This window comes from Otolemur garnettii, unplaced genomic scaffold (genome assembly GCF_000181295.1).
Source record: "Otolemur garnettii isolate 467f Iridium unplaced genomic scaffold, OtoGar3 scaffold00003, whole genome shotgun sequence".
Lineage (NCBI taxonomy): Eukaryota > Metazoa > Chordata > Mammalia > Primates > Galagidae > Otolemur > Otolemur garnettii.
Window position 1 is genome coordinate 25,897,369 of NW_003852398.1, and position 18,919 is coordinate 25,916,287.

The 18,919-nt window shown below is 51.8% G+C and overlaps 1 protein-coding gene across 1 annotated transcript in view; it reads left to right on the forward strand.

Moving 5' to 3' along the window:
• Window positions 1–10,244: 10,244 nt before the first annotated feature.
• Window positions 10,245–18,919, forward strand: part of PDGFRB (platelet derived growth factor receptor beta) — a 40,279-nt gene continuing 31,604 nt past the window's right edge. Inside the window, exon 1 of the mRNA XM_012809324.2 lies at window positions 10,245–10,583. The gene's annotated coding sequence lies outside the window, so the exon portion shown is untranslated. The remainder of the gene's footprint in view (window positions 10,584–18,919) is intronic.

Sequence of the window (18,919 nt, forward strand, 5' to 3'; positions counted from 1 at the left end):
CACCTGAACCCGCCGCCCGGCCGCCGAGCCTGCCCCACCCAGGCCTTTTATAGCTAGCAGCCGCCCGCCGCCCCAGCCGAGGCGGGTTTGCATTTCAAAGCGGGGCGAAGCCTCCGGGCCAAGAATCAAAGGGGGAAACCCGTCGGGGGCGGGGGGTTCAAAAGGAAACAAATTGCTGCCCCGAGCGGGAAGTGCACAGGCCGGGACCTGGAGGGGGTGGGAGCGCGTCCCGGACCAGGGTCCTGGCAACGCCACGTGTGGGAATCGCTTGAGAGCGGGCGGGCGACCTTGCGGCCCAAACACCTCGTCCTTCCCGTGGCGGTGTGAACTGTTCCACGACCTCACTTTGCAGGTGGAGAAACGGTCTCACAACCAAAGCGACCCCAGGTGCGGGTCACACAGCCACACCTGGGGTTTGTGGCGCACTCTGCAGTGACCAACTTGAGGTGAGGGGGGGCAACACAGACTTCAAACAGGGTTCCCATCTGTAAGGTAGTGGGTCCTTAATCTTTTGAGGAGCAGGGGTCACGACCCCTCTAGTCATGAAAGCGGTGGATGTTTCCCCCTGAGGAAATGCACATATGCACATACATGAGTCCGCATGCAATTGGGCGGGGCTCGACTGAGGTGGCTCTCTAGAGAAAGCTACCCAAAGGCACGCTGTAGGGAAGTCTTCTGGGAACATTACAGAAAACCTTCCCCAAATGCTCTTGGAGACACTCTTTGCCCCCGCTTTTAATTGAGAGGTTCCAACATAACAAAAGTAGAATTGTATAATGAACCCCTATAAGTACATATTCCCATCACCCAGCTTCAACCATTACCGGGATTTTGTCACATTTACTTCATCTTCTCTTTCTTGTAAAGCACTTTAAAACAAATTGCAGACATCATGTCATTTTACCCCTGCATACTTCAGCATGCATCTCTAAAACACATGGCCATTTTCTTACGTAATATGTCATTATCACATCTAACAAGTTAATCGAAATTCCTTGGTTTTAGGTAATACGCACAGTTTATATACAAGTACTCCAGTCAATTTTTAGCAATTGGTTTGTGTGAATCAGGATCCTAAAGCACTGGTCCATTTATTGTAGCAGAGGACCCCTTGGTATTTTAAATGCATCATATGTGCCACCCCCATTAAGGACTGGCAGACATTTTACAGTGATGGGGGTGGGGTCAGGGAACAGTTGAGGGGAGCAAAGCTGAGGGATTGTGGAAGGTTTCATGAAGGACAGGGCTCTGGGTCAGGAAGCCTGGGGGTTCCTTTCCCATAGGTGCTTTGTACCAAAGGACTATGCAGAAGCCCTCCCTGGAATTTGATCTTTCTGACATTTTCTGTCCCCCTCTATGTGCAGAGATGTGCAGCCCCCCCCAAAGAAAGGCAGAATCAGGGTCTTATCTGTCTCTTTCTTGGGTCCCCATACTTATTGGGGCTGGTCAGCATCATCTCAGAGTTAGGGAGATGTTTCAGGATCAGAATGTACTTTGCAGGGCCCATTGCAAAATGAATATAAAAGTCCCTTATTAAAAAACAATGAAGAATTTCAAGATGGTGACAGAGCATTCAACCAAGCATGGGGCCCTTCTGAACACTGGGTGACCTGTCCATGAAGCTGCTCCTGGTCAGAATTTTGTTCTTCTGGGGTTCTGATGGATAATGTAACAGAGCTGGAGAATCACTAAGCCCAGAGCTCACCTTCCTGCTCAGGGGAACTCTGTCCATTATACCAACAGAAGCATTGAGGCCCAGAAGGGAAAGGTGGTCATGCCCAATGTATGTAGCAAAATGAAGGCTGCTAGGGGGAGGGGGAAAGGGATGCCTGGATTGTTGCTGACAGGGATGAGCACTTGGCTTCCTTGGAGGAGCACACAGCTGTGCTGGGTGTCAGTCACTTGGAAGAAAACCTGACATGGATGAGCAAGCAGATGTCTGCTCAGCACAGAGGACTCCCCTTTCCCAAGTCAGGAAGTGGACATGGAGGTGAAGTCTTTCTCAGAAGTCATCTGGAGTTCTGGGCTCTGCTCAGGACCCAACCTTTCAAGGGGCCAGTGAGAAATTGAGAACACATAGGAGGGAGAAAAAACCGAGATGACTCAACTCCACTCTGAACTGAAGTAACTGGGATTGCTCAGACTGGAAAAGACCTGGGGTGTGGTCTGAGTTTGATATGGGGACAGGACTGGGCTGGGACCTAAGAGAGAAAGTGGGCAGGTATTTCAACCCACTCATGTATAATAAAGTGCTCTCTGAAGGACCATCCATCATGAAATGGGCTCTTATGAGAGAGAGTGAGCTCACCATCACAGGAGGTGTGTAAGTGACTGCTGGAGGTTAGTCTCCAGTTAAGAAAGCTATGAAAAGGATGCCTACTCTGAGAGGAGGTTGGTGCTCTCTAAGTGCCCTCTAATTCCAAGAGTATGCTAAATCAGACCTAGATGGTAGGCTTAAAGGTTGAGAATAGGTATAAAAATTCATTTGGTTATATATTAATTCATTTGACAAATACATTCCTTTTTTTAAATTTCCTTGCTTATTTTTTATTTTTATTTCTTTGCCTTTTTTGTTGTTGTTGAGACAGAGTCCCACCCTATGGGGGACCCCTGAGCAGCGTGCAATGGCATCATAGCTCACTGCAACCTCAGACTTGGGCTGTGGGCATCCCACTGCCTCAGCTTCCAGAAGCCGCTGGGGTTACAGGTGCTCACCGTGGCACCCGGCTGGGTTTTTCCATTTTTTTAGGAGTTGGGGAGGTCTCACTCTCTCTCAGGCAAGTCCCAAACTCCTGAGCTCTCCCTCCTCAGCCTCCCACAGTGTTGGGCTCAGCGGGCGTGAGCCACTACGACTGCTGAGAAATACATTCTTAAGATACCTTCTGTGTTGACACTGTGTCAAGTATGGGATGAAGTCTTGCCCTTGTGGTGTTTGCACTTAGGGGGTGAGGGGTTTGACAAATTTGAACCAAATAATCACAAATGAAGGTAAAATGCAAGGGCCAGGAATAAGAAGATTTGGCCCAGAGGGAGGAGCAGAAAAGTTTCAGGAGGAAGTGACAGGGACATGTGAGTCAAGGCACAGGGAGTGGGGAAGGGCATTGGGGGCCAAAGGTCAGTATGATCAGAGGCCCTAAGGCCAGAGGGGACATGCTCCCCTAGTGCTGAAAGACCAGTCTGGAGGGGAAAGGGCAGGGGGTGAGTCTGGTGAGGGACAGGGCCAGGTCTGGTGGGCCAGGTCCCATGAGGGCTGTGGGAAGTTATTATTTAGGGTCTAAGGTTGTGGAGCGGGGTGGTGGAAAGACAGCTGTAGCTGGTGTGCACTCCATGAACCTGAGGAGAGGCAGGGAGCCTGACAGCAGCAAGGAAGCTGGGTAGGGGTCCAAGAAATATGGAGATGATGGCCAAGACTTAGGTGATGGCTGAGAGGTGGTAGCCAAAGCAACAGGGGACTTTCTGAGCAGAGGACTATTTTCCTGATCCGACAAAAGGCAAAGCCAGGGACCCTGAGGAGCCACCCCCACTGCTCTGTGGTCCCCTCAGTATTGTGCTCTCCCAGAGTAGATGTAGCTCCCACTCTACTGACACATCCGGGAGTGGCGTCCACCATTCCTGTGGGCTCCCCCCATCCCAGGCTTACTGACTTCTAGCTCAGTGCCCTCTCACTTCATCTCTCTGAGCTTGCAGGGTTTGTGCTGGAATAACAATAACAATAATAGCATGGCTATTTTATGGAGCATTTACTCAGTGCCTGGTGTCATGCCAAGCCCTTGGCATGTGTTACCTCAGTTCATCCTCACAACAGCACAAAATGAGGTACAGTTGATGGTTACCCTCATTTTGCAGAAAGAGAAGCTGGAGCTCTGAGAGGTGGTCACACAGAAGTCAGTGGCCTATCTGGAAGTTTTTCTTCCCTCTCCAACTGAGCCTGCCTGTGAGGATGGAGGATCATGAGCCTCTCCGTCCCCCAACTTATTAGCTAGGATTTTGCTTAAGCAAATAGCTGGTTTCTCTTCCTCCTCAGGCTTTTTCATGCAAAAGAGCCTCTTTTCTCCCCTTGCCTTTACCCCTAGATGGACCACCCACCAGAGTCCTAAGCCAACTCTGATGTGGCATCCTCAGAGTGCCCCCGCCTGAAACCTTTTTTAAAAATCCCAGGCTGGGAGTCTGAAATTGCAGGTCCTCTCCCACCTTTGCCTCTGACTTGCCATGTAACCTTGAGCCCTAAGGCTTCAGTCTCCCCATGTGCCCACTGGGGGCTGGTTGCCTCAGACACTAGTCCAGATGTGGTGCTGTGTGTGGAGAGCCCCTGTCCACTCTGTCCTGTGGGCAGCCTCTTCCTCTCTGACAGCCTCTTATCACTGGGAGTGGTTGTTTATTGGACCCCTCCTTCCTCTGGTTCCCAGGTGGGCCCCTCTTCCTTCTGGAAGCCCTCCCTCCAGGCTGCTCTCACACACCCAGCCAGGGCCTCCCTGGGGTGGGGCATAGAGCTGATGGCCTCATAAAGATCTTAGTGATAACTTGGTTTTTAAATCAGCTTTATGGCCCTGGAAGAGAAAAGGTTCTGGGCTCAGCTTTCTGTTGGAAATAGTTTGCTTAACAGAAGCCGGGGACCTGGATAGGCACCAGGGTCAAGCTTTAGGCCTCCTAGACCCCCACCACTAGCTTAAAGTTCTCTGTAGACTCTAGTACAAGGGCTTTGGATTCCCAGGTCAGTCCTAGCCAAACCTCAACCTCACTCTGTGATCTTGGGCAAGTTAACTGCCCTCCCTGAGTCTCTGCTTCCACCTCAGAAGGGAGGCGGGTAATTTCTGCCTACCTCTAGGCAGGAGGCAGGTGAGGCTCACAAATGGGTCCTGGGGGCTCTTGTGAGGCATCTGTGCCTTCCAAACCTCTCTCTTCCCGGCATCTTTCGGTTCTCAGCCTGTGGGTCCCGAGCCCTTTGTAACAATGAAAATACATCGCGGCATTAGGAAGGTTGAGAACCACCTCTAGGCTAGGGGCTGGAGCGCCACCTGCTGGCACTTCCGGGTACTACTGGAGGAAAAATTCAAATACCACTGATTACTCCTGGGGAAAAAGAGATGTATTAAATGACAGTCCCCATACATATAGACACCTGGGGAGCAAGGAGGATGGTAGATCCAGAGGTCCAGGGCACAGAATGTCCTTATAGGAGGATCAATGTGCCTGACCCATTGTGCAGAGGAGTTATGGAAGCCAGGGAAGGAAAAAAGGGTCACCCATGAGTTAGTAGTAAAGCACAGACTGGGGAACCAGAAGCCCAAACTCCCTGATGGGATGAATTTCTGCAGCCTTTCACATGGGAAAGGAGTTGAGGGAAGTGTGGCAGGACATGTGAGCAGCATTCAGTCCACAACTGACCACAGCAGACTCCACTAGCCCCCTGCCTCACCTCCAGACCCCACTTCCCACCCCTTTAGTCCATCCTCCATAGGGCACCACCGTGTCTTGGCCTCATAAGTCCCCTTTTAAAAGCCCTACAGTGGACCTTACCAACCATCAGGATAAAACCAAGACTCATTCTCAGGCCCACCAGCCCCTGATACTGGGCCCCTAACTGCCTCTCTAGCCTCATACTTCACCCTGCCCACTCTTGGTGCCTCGAGTATTCTCTACTCTATGTTCAAATACGCCAAGCTCATTCTGGCCTCCAAGCTTTTGCATATGCTGTTCCCTCTGCCTCAAGCACTGTTCTCACTTCTGCATGTGTATTGCCTCACAACCTCAGGTCTCAGGTGAAATGTTTCTTCCCCGGAAAAACCTTACTCTATCTGGGCAAGATCCCTCATCTACCAGCCCATGATTCTCTGTCTCCCATCATGGTTATACTAGATGTTATTAATTTGTGGTTTCCTCTGTGTTGGCTTGCAATCTCTAAGGACAGAGCACACAATAGATGCTTACTTAACTTCTGTTGCATGGATGGCTGGAGAAACAGAGCAGCCTGGGCGTTAGAATCCTATTGCCCCCATCCCACACCTGCTGTGTGGTCTCAAGCAGGTCCTGGCCTTCTCTGGACCTTAGGAGCCAGCGTGTCTGGTAAGGGTAAGATATGTGGCTTCCAAGGGCCCTGTTCTGCTGGTGTTCTTGAGCCATCTGTGGGTAACAGAAGGACATGACCCAGTTTCCTGAGGTTCTGGGCAGAAAGGGACCCAGCAGGGGGCTATGGAGAGGCTGAGTGGACTGTCTTAAAGTCCTCATCTCCTGGGATCCTGGAAGACTTGGGTGGCTACAGTCTGGTAATATGAGGGATCCTAGGATCCAGGGAGGGATTGTAGTCCAAAGGCCACCCATGGCCCCACCCCACCCTCACTGGGATAGCCACCATGCAGCCACAGGCACAAGGATCTACCCTACCTGCTTTGCTCAGGGCATGAGTGGGTGAAAGGACACTGATCTGGGGATCAGGATTCTGGTATTCCAGGCCACCCACCCCCTGAACCTCAAGCAAGGCCCCTTCCACTCTCTGGGCCTCAGTTTCCATGCTTGCACAGTGGACACACCCCTTAGGGCCCTTCTGGCTCTAACATCCAAGATGACTTTGTGGATGCCAGGGACATGTGTGCTGCTTCCTCCTCAGTCCCCCTCCCCCCCAGCCTGGGGAGCACAGGGGAGCGTGGGAGAGCCAGATGTGGTGGCCGCTGGCCCTGCCTAAGTGAGTGCTGAGCAGGCCTACTGGGAATTCTCCCACTCAGGCTCCCTTTCCGGCCCCCTCCTCCCACCCCACTGAGTGCTGCTGCTTCCAGTTCTGACAAGCGTGAGTGGGTGGGGGTCTTGGCAAGGGGGCTGTTCAGCCTGGTTCCCTCCTTTGGGGAAGAGCATGGGGCTAAGAGTCTAGACAAAAGCCTCAGTTCCAGTCCCAGGCTGTGGCTGACACATCATATGGCCTTGCCCAAGCTGCTTTTTCCATCACTGGCCTTAGTCATTTCAAGCTGTGAAATGGGCAGCTTGAATAAGCTTACCTCCTTCCCTGATGGGGGTGGGGGGGAGAACTTCTGTGACTGAAGCTCCCAGTGACACCTGAAGATCCAGCACCTTTTGTGGTACTTTCTGCTCTAGGACTTGCACAAAACACTAGTTACATGATTTATTCAGGCCTCTCCACAACCCTGGGAGGTGGGCACATGCATCCCCATTTAACAGTTGGGTTAGAGAGCTCAGGTAAGATAACTGTGCAGTAAGATAACTGTCATACAGCTAGGCGGTGGCAAAGCTGGGTTGGAAGAACTGAAATCAGAGCGCAGACACTTAACCCTTGAGTGTGCCACCATGCTGTGGGGAGGGGCAGTGCTGAACCCCAAGGCCCAGAGCTCTTCCTTACCCCTTCCCCCGATCCCAGTATGTGGAGTCCTCCCCTCAGGCAGGACTCCTCATACTCCATGTTCTGCCCACCCACTCTCTGTGCAGCCTTCCTCAAGGCAGGATTGTCTGAGGCCAAACTGGGCTCCCACGATCTGGACAGATGGGAGAATGCCCATGGCTTGTCCTGTTCACAGTGGGGCTGGAGGCCAAATTGACCACCCGAGTGTGACATAATGCTCTGCTCATGTGCCTGAGTATTATTTGTTCCTTCAGAGTGCACAAGGGGAAACAGAGGCCCAGAGAAGGGAAGGCTTGGCCGAGAGGCACACAGTGACCGAATGCTGCTCACAAGAGGGAAACTCACTATTCCAGTAATTACACTTCAGCCATTGTACCAAGCACTTGAATTCATTAAAAATCTCAGAAGTCTTATGAATCAGTTTTTGAATTCTCTTTATTTTCCACAGGTGGAAACTGAGGCCCAGGAGTTTAAGTGACTCGCCCAAGGTCACACAGCTTAGCACCGGAGACACTGGGATTTGTACCTAGCTCTGTATCTGGCTCCAGAATTTGCCCTCCCAGTAGTGACACTTCTGTTTCTATTGTCTTGCCCTGGGCAAGTGCCCAGTAGTGCTCCACAAAACTTTGCATCTCCCACCCATGTCTCAGTTGAAAGCAGGAGTAATAGTCCTGGTGCCCACCAAGGGTTAATGGTGGTAGGGGCTAAGTGATTCCAGATGGGCCAGCGGACGGCTGGGCTGGCCGGAAACCGGAGGCCGCCAGCTTCCCCGGGGAGCCACCACCTACTGCCCCCTCCCCTCTGTGCTGCATCTCTGGCCCCCAGCTGTACCCCTGCCCTGGGCCCACCAGCCTTCTCTCTCTAGCCAGAGTCCAACTCTAGGGGAAATTGAAGACACAGTGCCCCAAGGGTCTTCCAGCACAGTGAGTCCACTCCATATGTATAGATGGGGAAACTGAGGCTAGGGCAGGACAAAGGACTTATCTAAAATCTTCTAATAATTCTGTAGCTAGGTCTTCTGACTCCTAGACTACTTTCTTTGGGGATGAAGGGTTGAAACACCTCTTTGCTCCCCCTGAGAGGTCCTGGTTACACGTTGAGCCAAGACTTTTGAGGTGAATGGCCAAGGCAGATGCTGGGAGGGGAGTTGTAACTTTCCGAGGGACTCTTTGAGCACAAGAGATCCCAAAGAGTTGGGCCTGGTCCTTTGCTCTATGGGATCTCACCAAGATCCCTGTGCTAAGCCCTGGCCTGTCCCCCTATCTTGAGAGACCCTCCTGAGCCCCACCCTGTGATCTGAAGCCAGTCTGAGAACATTTCTCCTTTTGTGCAGCCCAGCCCAGATAGTCTGCTGGGCAGTCTCCACTGGGACAAGACCAAGAAATGATTGCAAGATACAAGACTGTGGTTGCATGGCATCTCAGCTGGAACAAGTCCCACTGTGCTGTGAAAAGGGGCCTAGGTGAGGCTGGGAGGAAAAGGTTTAGACAGAAGTGCAGAGGGCAGAGTAGAAGGCTATGTGACCTGGGACACATTTCTTCTCCCTCCAGGATCCAGTTTCCCATGTGTGTGGTAGTGAGAATGGGTGGCTCATCTCAGGTCTCTAAGCCCTTTTAGAACAATGCCTCTTGGCAACTGAGGCCTGGAGTCTGACTGTGACTGACCAGAGGAAGTAAGGATGGAAGAAGAGACCCAGTGGAGGCCCTAGAGGAGGCTTGGCAGACCCTGGTGGAGAAGGAAGACAGGAAAATGGAAATCAAATATAACAGATCATTGAAAATATCTTGTTGAGTGATTGAAAGGAGGAGCCACAGGGGCAGCCTAGGAAGCAGCTGGGTCGGACGGCCAGTCTACACTGGAACGTGGGTCTTGGGTGGGGGTCAGATGATCCGGGTCCCATCTATCACGTGACTCAAGACCTGGTTCTGCCCCGGCTCTGTCATTGTTGCATGAGCTTGGGAAGCTCATTTTGCTCCTCTGGGTCTCAGTTAGCTCATCAACATAACAAGGCAAATACTCCTTTCCTGGTACCTAGGAACTTTGAGATGCTAAAGGGATGTGTCTGGAAATCTAAAGAAGTGTGCTGGGTAACTTTGGGCAAATCACTTTCCCTGTCTGTGCTAGTTCATCTTTGGGCTTTGGTTTTTTCCTTCTGAAAAGTGACTGATCATCTTGAAAGATCTCTCATCTCTTCCAAGTCACCTCTTCTCAGAAGTGTTCTCTGGTTTTCTCAAGCCTCAGTCAGATGTCCCTCTAAATGCACTCTCAGCCCGCTGACCTCCTCGCAGGTACCTGTCTGTCCACCCTGGTGTCCCTTAAGTCAGAGACCTCTGTATTTTACTCCCTTCTGTGTCCCCAGAACCCAGTACGGTATTAGCACATAGTAAGCGCTCAGTATGTTTGTTCAAAGAATGAATATTGACTGGATCAACCATGTACATTACCAGAGTCTCCTTTCAGATGGGGAAACTGAGGCACAGAGAAAGGACTCCTCCTTCCTACCAGGTGCCATGACAAGGGGAGGCCATCACCAGAGATGGGCATCAGGCAAGTGGGGTCAGGCCACTTTCGAATAAAAGTGACTCAGCGGCTGGCGGCTGGCGTGGGCTGTGGAATTTCTAAACATCCCTTCACATCCTGAGAGAACGGGTAACGGGAGGGAGCAAGCAGAGGGAAAAGAAGAAGAAAAACAAGAAACTTGGGGGGAAAGAAAGAGAGAAAGGAAAAAAACTGAAATTGAAAACAGACGCACGCGTCCACCCTCCCTGCCCCCCGCCCCGCTTCTCCTAGCTGGGCCAATCAGAGGCCGCCCTACAGCCTTTCCCCCAAGTGAGGGGGGGAGGCAGGGAAGCTCACAGTGGTGTGAGCACCAGGGGCTGCCAGCAGCCCGCAGTCTCTGTCTGCGGGTCTGGGGCCCAGGATCGCTCTGTGAGCATCTTGGAGCCAGAGAGCAGATCAACGCGACAAGAGAGGAGCGAGGGAGCGAGCCAGAGTAGCCCCTCTGCGGATCTGCTCCTCCCAAGGATGCTTTGGGAGTGAGGTGAACCTGGGCTGCTCCTCACCCCTGCAGCACCCTTCCCTCCATCCCTTCTTCTGAGTCTCCAGGAGCCTGTAGCTGTTCTGCCTGCCCATCTACCCAGCTGTTGCTCACTTTGAGTCTGGCAAAAGTCTTTCTGATAACAGGAAGAGGGCAGTAAGGAGGACTTCCTGGAGGGGGTGACAGAAGCTATCACAGAAGGTAAGTGCTGGGAAAGGTGGGAATCCCACCCGGTGCTGGGTCTCCTTGCCCCAGCCCGTGCCTCTGTACTTTTTCGGGTAGATAAAAAATGGAAAGTATTTTTAACAAAACCAGATGAGGAGAGAAGGCTGGGGTGCTGCAAGGGATGTCAGGGCTGGAGGACAGTTCTCTCCTTTCCCCTGCTCTGGGGCAGGGGCCTCTGCCTCCTCATCTCTGCTGCCCCTGCCCTCAGCAAACATCCCCCAAGGTTTCTGGGTGCCAGGCAGGACCGCCAAAGCACAGTCCGAGATCCGGAAACTGGGAGGGGCAGGAGAGGAGAGTTGGGAGAAGGCAAGCAGGGTACGCAGAAAGGGGACTTAATAGGGCACTGGGCACCTCAGGGCCTTAGCCCCTGTCTCTTGGCTCAAGCCTTGTTTCTAAGATTCTGGCTCTAGGCCAGTCGGCCACTAGGCAACCTTTGTGGATTTACATGGATTTGCAAATTTTCCAGATTCCTAAGATGTCCTTCCAAACCCCCAGAGCCTAGTTCTAGGGAGAGGAGAACTGTGGCAACCCATCTAGTGCTCATACTGCTGGGGCCAGGGATCTGGGCTCCAGCTGCCCTATGTGGGGGCTCCTCTGTGAAGGACTTGGCCACTGGGCCATTCTCTTAGTCCCAAGCGGCTGCTCGGCTTCCCTCACTGTCTTCCTCTTTCTGGCCTCTATGCTATCGCCAAGCCACTCTAAAACATAAGTCCGATCACACTGCTTCCCTGCCCAGAATCCTGCTGTGGCTCCCCAGTGCCCGTAAAAAGCCCCAACTCCTAACAGCGGCTGCTGCTTACTGGCACTGCTTGCCAGGCCTATGCTGAGTGCTTGATTAGAATGAGCTTGTGTAATGCTCACCCACAACCCCATATGGGTGGGAGGGGACTGCATTTACCTCTGCTTTACACATAAGGAACCTGAGACTCACAGCAGCCACATAACTGTAGCCACACTGTTAGTAAGACGCAGAGCTTGGCGAGGTTGTAAGCTTTCCTTGCCCCTTTACTACAAACTTGAGCCTTTTGTTCCTGCTAGTCAGATCCCAGAATTCCCAGAAGGAATGTGTATCATCCTGCCTGTGGTCATTGGCCTCCTCTCTCCCCCTGCCTGGAATGCCCTGCCTTGTCTCTTTTCTTTTGAGGGTCCTCCATGCTCCACCTCTTCCAGGCAGCCTTCCTGGGCTCTTGCAGTCTTCCAGGCGCTTGCCATGCACTTCGTGCTGGAACCTGCTTGTGTTCTGTTTGCACAGCAGAAATTGTTCAAGCCTCAAGCTTCTCCATCTTGTGTTCTGTCCCTAACACCCAGCCCTGGATGGGCAGTGAGGCCAAAAAAACATGCTGGTGAGAGGACAGAGGGACTTACTGAGACCAGAACCCAGGCTTCCTGCCTTCCTTCAGGTGCCCTTCCAAAACATCACACAGCTCCTCCAGACTTCATTTGTCTATTGCAAGCAGGGAGATGTGTCCTTGTGAGAAGAGACACTTCTTCCCTGTGACCCCCAGATGTTCTGAAGTCATGTAGTCTTTCCCCATCTCCAAGAAGACCCTGAATCCACAGCACTTGGGGACATATAGTCATGGTGATCCCCATCACTGGGCATCTACTCCATGCAAGCACAGTGCCTGGTACCTCACGTACCTTGTAATCCTCAAAGCAGGTCTTTGAAATTGGTGCTATTACTTCAGTGTTGTTACCCATTTTGCAGATAAGGAAACCAAGCCAAGTGACTTTCTTAGGGTCACACAGTTAGTAGTGTTGGTATTTAGGCTGAAGTCTTCCTGAATCCAAAGTCATAACCCATGTGCTCACCAGAGGAGAGAATCCCCATCCTCCCACAGAGCCTGCTCCTGGCTTCAGCACCTACTCCCAACAGAAAGTGCAGCCTCAGGTCTGATTGTTCCAAGGTCCACCTGGGCCCTGGCTTAGTCCTGGGAGAGGAAGGAGACCATCTGGCCAGCACCCTCCTGGTAGACAGTAGTTATCAGTCAGCCTGCCCTCCTCTGTGGGAAGAAGAGCTGGGACTTGTAATTGCCCACAGATGTGGGGCGGGCTGCGGAAAGCACTGTGAATTCAGAGTCAGGAGACCTGGTGCTTCCCCTGGCCTACTGTATGGCCAACCTCAGACCCCTATGTTCTCTCTCTGGGCTGCTTCCATATCTAGGAGGCAGTGGGCACTGTGGACAAATGGCACCAGGCCTGGGCATCAGAAGACTATAGATTAATCCCCAATTCCACTCTGGCTGCATGACCCTGGGCCAGCACCTTGGCCTTTCTGGCCCCCAGTCTTCTCATCTGTGAGCAGCAGGGCAGTAGGTGGGCTCTAGGAGGCAACAGCATGAGCAAGGCACTTCGGATAGCTCCTGCACATCACAGGCTGACCTAAAGCCACTGGTTCAGAGAGGGCCACTACTCCACAAGATCATTTGGCTATGAAATTGGTCTGCAACCTGCAAAGGGCTATGCTGGTGAAAGGGACCTGGACAGCATGTATATTCTAAAGGCCTGTGTCTATTCTGAGGGCACAAGCTGCAGTCTGACTCTGAGACCAGCTGTCTCACAGGCCAATGAGACTAGCTGTCTCACAGGCCAACGGAGGATGCTTTGGGCATTTTGCTCAGGACAGGCTGCTGAGTGTGGTGGGGAGGGAGAAAGGGATGAAAGGATCCCTAGACACCCTGAAATGCCCACCTATTCCTTGTATATGGTTCAGAACCCTGTGGGCAGTGGGTCCCTAGCATGGGACTCTTTTCACAGCCCTCTCTTACGATTCAGGGTAAGGGGAAAGAAGGTAAAGGGCCCTGGGTGCCTTCCCAGGGTCACAGCTCATAGCATCTTAGCCAGGAAGCAGCATGGGCAGGGTGATACAACAGGAATCAACCCCCCTGAGTGGTCTCTGTGTGCACTTCGCTCGTGCATTACGTCCATTGCATCAGAGTTCACTGCTGTATTCCTCAGTGCCTGACACAAACCTGGCATTCAGTAAGCTCTTAACAAATATTTACTGGACTAATTTAATCATCACAACCACCTCAAGCAGTAGAAACTCTCCCCACTTTACAGATGAGGAAATACCCAGAGAGGTTAAGTCATTGTCCAAAGTCCCATAGCTGGGAAGTCGTGGAGCTGGGTCTTGCCCTTTGTGTTTCTGACTCCAGAGTCTGGAGATAAATGTCTGGATGGGGCCCAGGACACCCTGGGGATCCAGAGTGAACTCTAAGAAAAGTCTCAGCTGTTGGGGGCCATCCATATTCCAGAGGCAGTCATCAGCCCCTAGAACCCTGTGTGACTGTGAGCAAGTCAGTCCCTCTTGGGGCCTCAGTTTTCCCATCAGTCAAACAAGGAGGTTGTCCCAGATGATCGCTAAGCTTTCTTCCAGTCTTAAAACAATTTCAGGATTCTAAGCCATGCCAGCCCAGATTGGCAGCTGCACAAGCCTTGCTGTGTACTCAGGGATCATGCATATTTAACTTCACAATGAAAGGGTTTTTTTTCTTACCCTTTCTCCACACATTACAGAAAGAGGTCAGGATCGATGACAGCTAATGGAAAACTTCAACCTGTAATAACAAGGAGGAGCTTTCTAACAATTAGAGCGGCCCCTTAATGGGCTCAGTTTCTCTGGGAACTCAGAGGGTGTGTTCCTGCAGAGCCCACATACCCATTTTCCTGGGTACTAAGCAAGGGAGCTTAAGGAGGTGGCTTGTAGGGAGTCGTATGTGGGTGCTATGGCCCTTTAGATCCCTTCCAACGCTGGGTTTTTGAACCCCATATGCTCTGATTTTGAGAGGAAGAAAGGTTTTTTTGGCTCACACAAATGATGGGGTCCAGAGGTGAAGGGAAGGATGGACAGACAGGGCCACCTCTGGTGGTAGTGGGTGTGAAATTCACACACTTGTTGCTTACAGTGTAGAAGCTCACCTCACATTCCTCCCAAGATGCCTCAGGAAAAAGAGCTTCCTGAACCCCTAAGCCCTGTACCCAGAGCTCCCTAGGTGCTTTCTGGGGTGCCCTTCCCCCAACCTGCACAGGGGATTGAAAATCAAAGCATATTGCTTTAAATGCGTTAATCTCCTCTCTTGTCTTTGCTTCAGATCAGGGCTATTTGATATCTCAGGTGCCGAATACCTTTCATCTGCTAGAGGTACCAGCTTCTCCGCCCTGTGATAGAGAGGGCTGTCCCTTGGGAGGGTCAGGGGGGTCAGAAAGTTCCTGAATGTCAGAGATGGAAAGGACTTTTGGGGTCACCTGATTGGACTTGTTTATTGTATGGGTGGGAAACTGAGGTCCAGAGAGGGGAAAGGATGTACCTAAGGTCATAAAGATCATCAGTGATGGCCCTGAGCCCAGAACCCAGGTTGGCTTCTATGCCGCCACAGGTGCTGCATCTTTATCATCTCCTTAAGGGCCTAGAGAGGCCAGTTCCCCCTTTGCGGTCCAGGGCTTAGCCTCCAGGTCTCTCTGGCGTGAGGCCATCCTGACAAGGGCTGGACGCTCCTGTGTAGTTTTCTGAACCGCGGAGCTCTTGGCTACATTGCTCCTCCATTCTGGCCATGATTTTCTCTTATGTAAAGTGGGGAGGGGCCTAGGGAGAAGCTTCATGACCCCAGAGGTCCATTGGCTCTGCTCCTAGCCCCTGAGAGTCTCTGCCAGGGTTCTTGTGGCTGTTTTGCCACATCCTTGTTGCTGCTCTGCTTACTGGGAAGTAGAAACCAAAGGACAGTGATCTCACCAGCTTCTCCATTCCTGAGGCTGAACCTAAGTGGGTCTGACATGGGGGGTTTCCAGTTAGCATTAGAGAGGCAGGGCTCAGCTTTATAAACATGTCATAGAAGCTCTGGCCTCTCCCAAACCAGAGACTTGAAGGTAAAGGCTCAGGTTTGACCCAGTGGACTGCGGACCACTCGAATCTCACCTGTACCTGTGTACTTTCCAGTTCCCACCCTGAGGCCTACCTGCTGAATGAATAGTGAAATAGCGACTGGATAAATAAATACATACAACCAATGGATGGGCAGATGGCCATCCAACAGACAGATGGTCTCCCCTCTAGTCTAGGGAGTAGGGATAACTTCTTGAACATTCAGCCTCATGAGGGCCCCATGCTTAGAAGGGCCTGTGGTTGGCTGATTGCTCTGCAGTCACCAGCTTGAAATTCTAAATAATTTTTTACCAAGGAGCCCTGAGCTTTCGTTTTGTATTTGCCCGACAAATTATGTAGCAGGTCCCGTCAGTGAGTTCAGCCTAGGTTTGAGATGGCTTTCATCCCCCAAGCTGGCCTTACTGCCTCCAATGTCCCCATCCTAATCCATAGCCTTCCCACAAAATGCCACCTCCTATGCAGAGGCCCCACACCTCACAGTGCTTGGAGTTGCAGCATTACCATTGCCCAGCCAGCAGCTAGCCACTCACCATCACTGTCAATGCCCTAAAAAGTTCGCCACTGGTGTCTCTAGGGCAAACCCCAAATCCTTGCCCAGCACCCCAAACCTTTCCCAAAGTAACCTCTGTTTGCTTCACCTACTCTTTGCTGAAAATCCCTGATTTTTAGCCAAACAGATCTCTCCCTGCCATTTCTCCCAGGTGCCTTGCTATCTCCTAGGGAGCCCTGAAGAACACTCTCCCCTGGCATCACCTGTCAAAGAACCCAACCAACCCAGGAGGCCTAGCTCAAGGACGCCTCCCTCAGGAAGCCCTCCCCACTGGGGTAATCATTTAGTCACAGTAGTTACCCTGTACTGAGCACTTGTGACATGCTAAGTGCTTTGCATCATTGGCAGTGGAAAAGGAGGTCTCTTCTACCATTTTCCAGGAAATTGAGACACAGAGAAGTTAAACTCAGAGCGGTCACACTGTTATGAGGTAGTAAAGCTGGGACTTGGACCCAGGAATGAGTGGCTTCCCTCTAGAGCTGCTGCTCCTGCCTGGCAGGGCTCCCGTGCCGTTTCCCTGCACTGGGTGGCATCGGGCACAGCCTGCTGGCTCCAGAGTCCTGGATGTCTATTCTGCCCCCACCAGCCCATCCCTATCACCTCCCTAGAAGGAAATGTTGCCTATCCACCCCAGTCCCCTAGCCTGGTGAATCTGGGTTATTAGGGGTAGCTGAGGCCCTAGACCTGAGGACAGAAAAGCTTACCCTACATAGCAATTTGATTTCTCATCTTGTGTGAGCATCTACTGAGCACCTACAGTAGACCTAATCCCATATGTGTATTAGGAACTGGGAGGTATCCTCAAATAGTTGCTAGGTGGGTTTCACCTAACAACTCCCACAAATATTCCATAGGATATTTCCTGATTTGTGGGAAATTAAATTAGGAGACTAAGATAAAAGTACAGAAAAGAACTAGTTGACAGACAGTGGACTGAGAGTCATTAGACTTGAGTCTGGCCTGGGGTTGGCTGCTAAATCCCTGAGTGCTGCTAGGACAAGGCTTTCCTGGCCGAGCCCCAGTGCAATAGAAAGGGCTGCTGCTGGCAGTACCAATAATAGTAGCAACCACCCCTTCCTGAGGAACCTTTCTGGGAGAAGCTTTTCTGCACTGTCTCATTTATCACAGGATCCCTTTGCTGACAAGCCCAATCTAGCAGAGTTCTGGCTGTGTGCTCAAGGCTGAGTGAGTGAGTGAATGACTTATTCTCCCATGAGTGAATGAATAATCATAACGTGTCCACTAACTTTGCACAGGGCTGTTTGCTGGGCCTTGTTCTAAGCATTTTGTGTGTATTAACTCATTCAATAGCCCTGGCAGGCCAGTGATGAGCCCCGATCTGCAGATGAGGGAACTGAGGCACAGAGAACCGAAGTGAGCAACTGTAGAAAGGGGTGGGAGAACAGATGCTGAGAAAGTGAGAGGGTCAATGAAACATGGGAGCTTTCTCCCCCTGTGCTCCGCTGCCCAGGAGGGCTCTGAGGGGAATCTCAATGTTCCATAATTGGCACCAATTAATGGCGGGTTTACTCCTTAGCTAGCCACCCCTGTGGGGTTTGTGGACTCTAGGTTGGTGGGGGAAGGCTGTGTGCTGGTGGGTCAGCACAAACGGGCCCCAAGGCCTGCCTGTCCCCTGCCCACTTGGCTCTGAGAACTCATTCTGTTTGTGGCCCCCACCCCAGCCCATGGCTGATCCAGGCTGGCAGCAGCCCGGGGAACAGAAGGTTTGCTTGTCTGCGCCTGCCACACCCCCCTCCCCAGCCTCAGCCTGGGACCCCTCTCAGGGGCTCCTTTGGCTGCCAGGGCCTGGCGCTCTCTGTTGCCATGGCACCGGCCGGAGATGAGGCTCTGGGGCTGGGGGCAGGGAGGGAAGCAGAGGGATGGTGGAGGCTTGGAGCTTTGCAGCTGCAGAGGCCTTGGCCCTCTGTGAACAGTGGCAGAGGGTGCTGGGCCTCTACAGGGGCAGACCTGGACCCTGAGCACAGCAGCCTGTGGTAGAGCTGGCCAAACACCTAGTCTGACTGCCTAGATGCCCGTCTCAGAGGCCCTTGGGATGGGGCTCAAGGCAGCACAGAAACCCTGCTCCATTATGGATTGATCCTCAACCTCTACAATGAAGTTACTGAAAGATCCCATATTCTATCTCTAGGTTAACTTTCAAATTACTGGGTGACCTAGGGTCCACATTGCCCTTCAATGGGAGCAGGGTCAGTACTCTGGCCTCTGAGGACCCACTCATGCCTGGAAGCCTGTATTCTTTATGCACCCCAATGAGCCCCATGTGGAAGCATTACTCTGTGGAAAGAGCTGTTTCTCGGCAGGAGCAGGGCAGTCTGGCATGGCAGTCGAGAACACAGGCTTGAAGTCAGAATGGCCTGAGTTTGCATTCCAGCTCCTTGGTGTATTGCTTATTGTGTGACTTTAGGGAAGTTATCAAACCTCTTTGAGCCTTAATTTTCTCATCTGTGAAGTGGGGACAATGGGTGTACCTCCTTTACAGCTGTTGTCAGAATGAAACAAAGTATCCAGATCATTTTGTTTAGAGAAAATCTTGGTTCTGAACTAGTAGGGGGTTTTGTTTATTTTCAAATTAGGGAGCATCAGTACAATGAATGAGAAGAACAATGTCCTGGGTTAGGGGTCAGGGGGCCGGTGGGTAGAAGCAGGCCAATAGAGAGGACATGATGAGATGCATTGTGCTCAATGTAATTAAAGTCTCTTGTAGTCTGAGGATTCTGAGCTGGCCAAGAATGGAATGGGCTGCGAGTGAGGGGAAGAGATCCCTGTCATGGGAGGTGTATAATCGCAGAAGAGGTGAAAGGTTTGTGAATAGAAAGTATGTACGGTCCCTCTCACCCCTAAGATTATACGGCTCTGTGA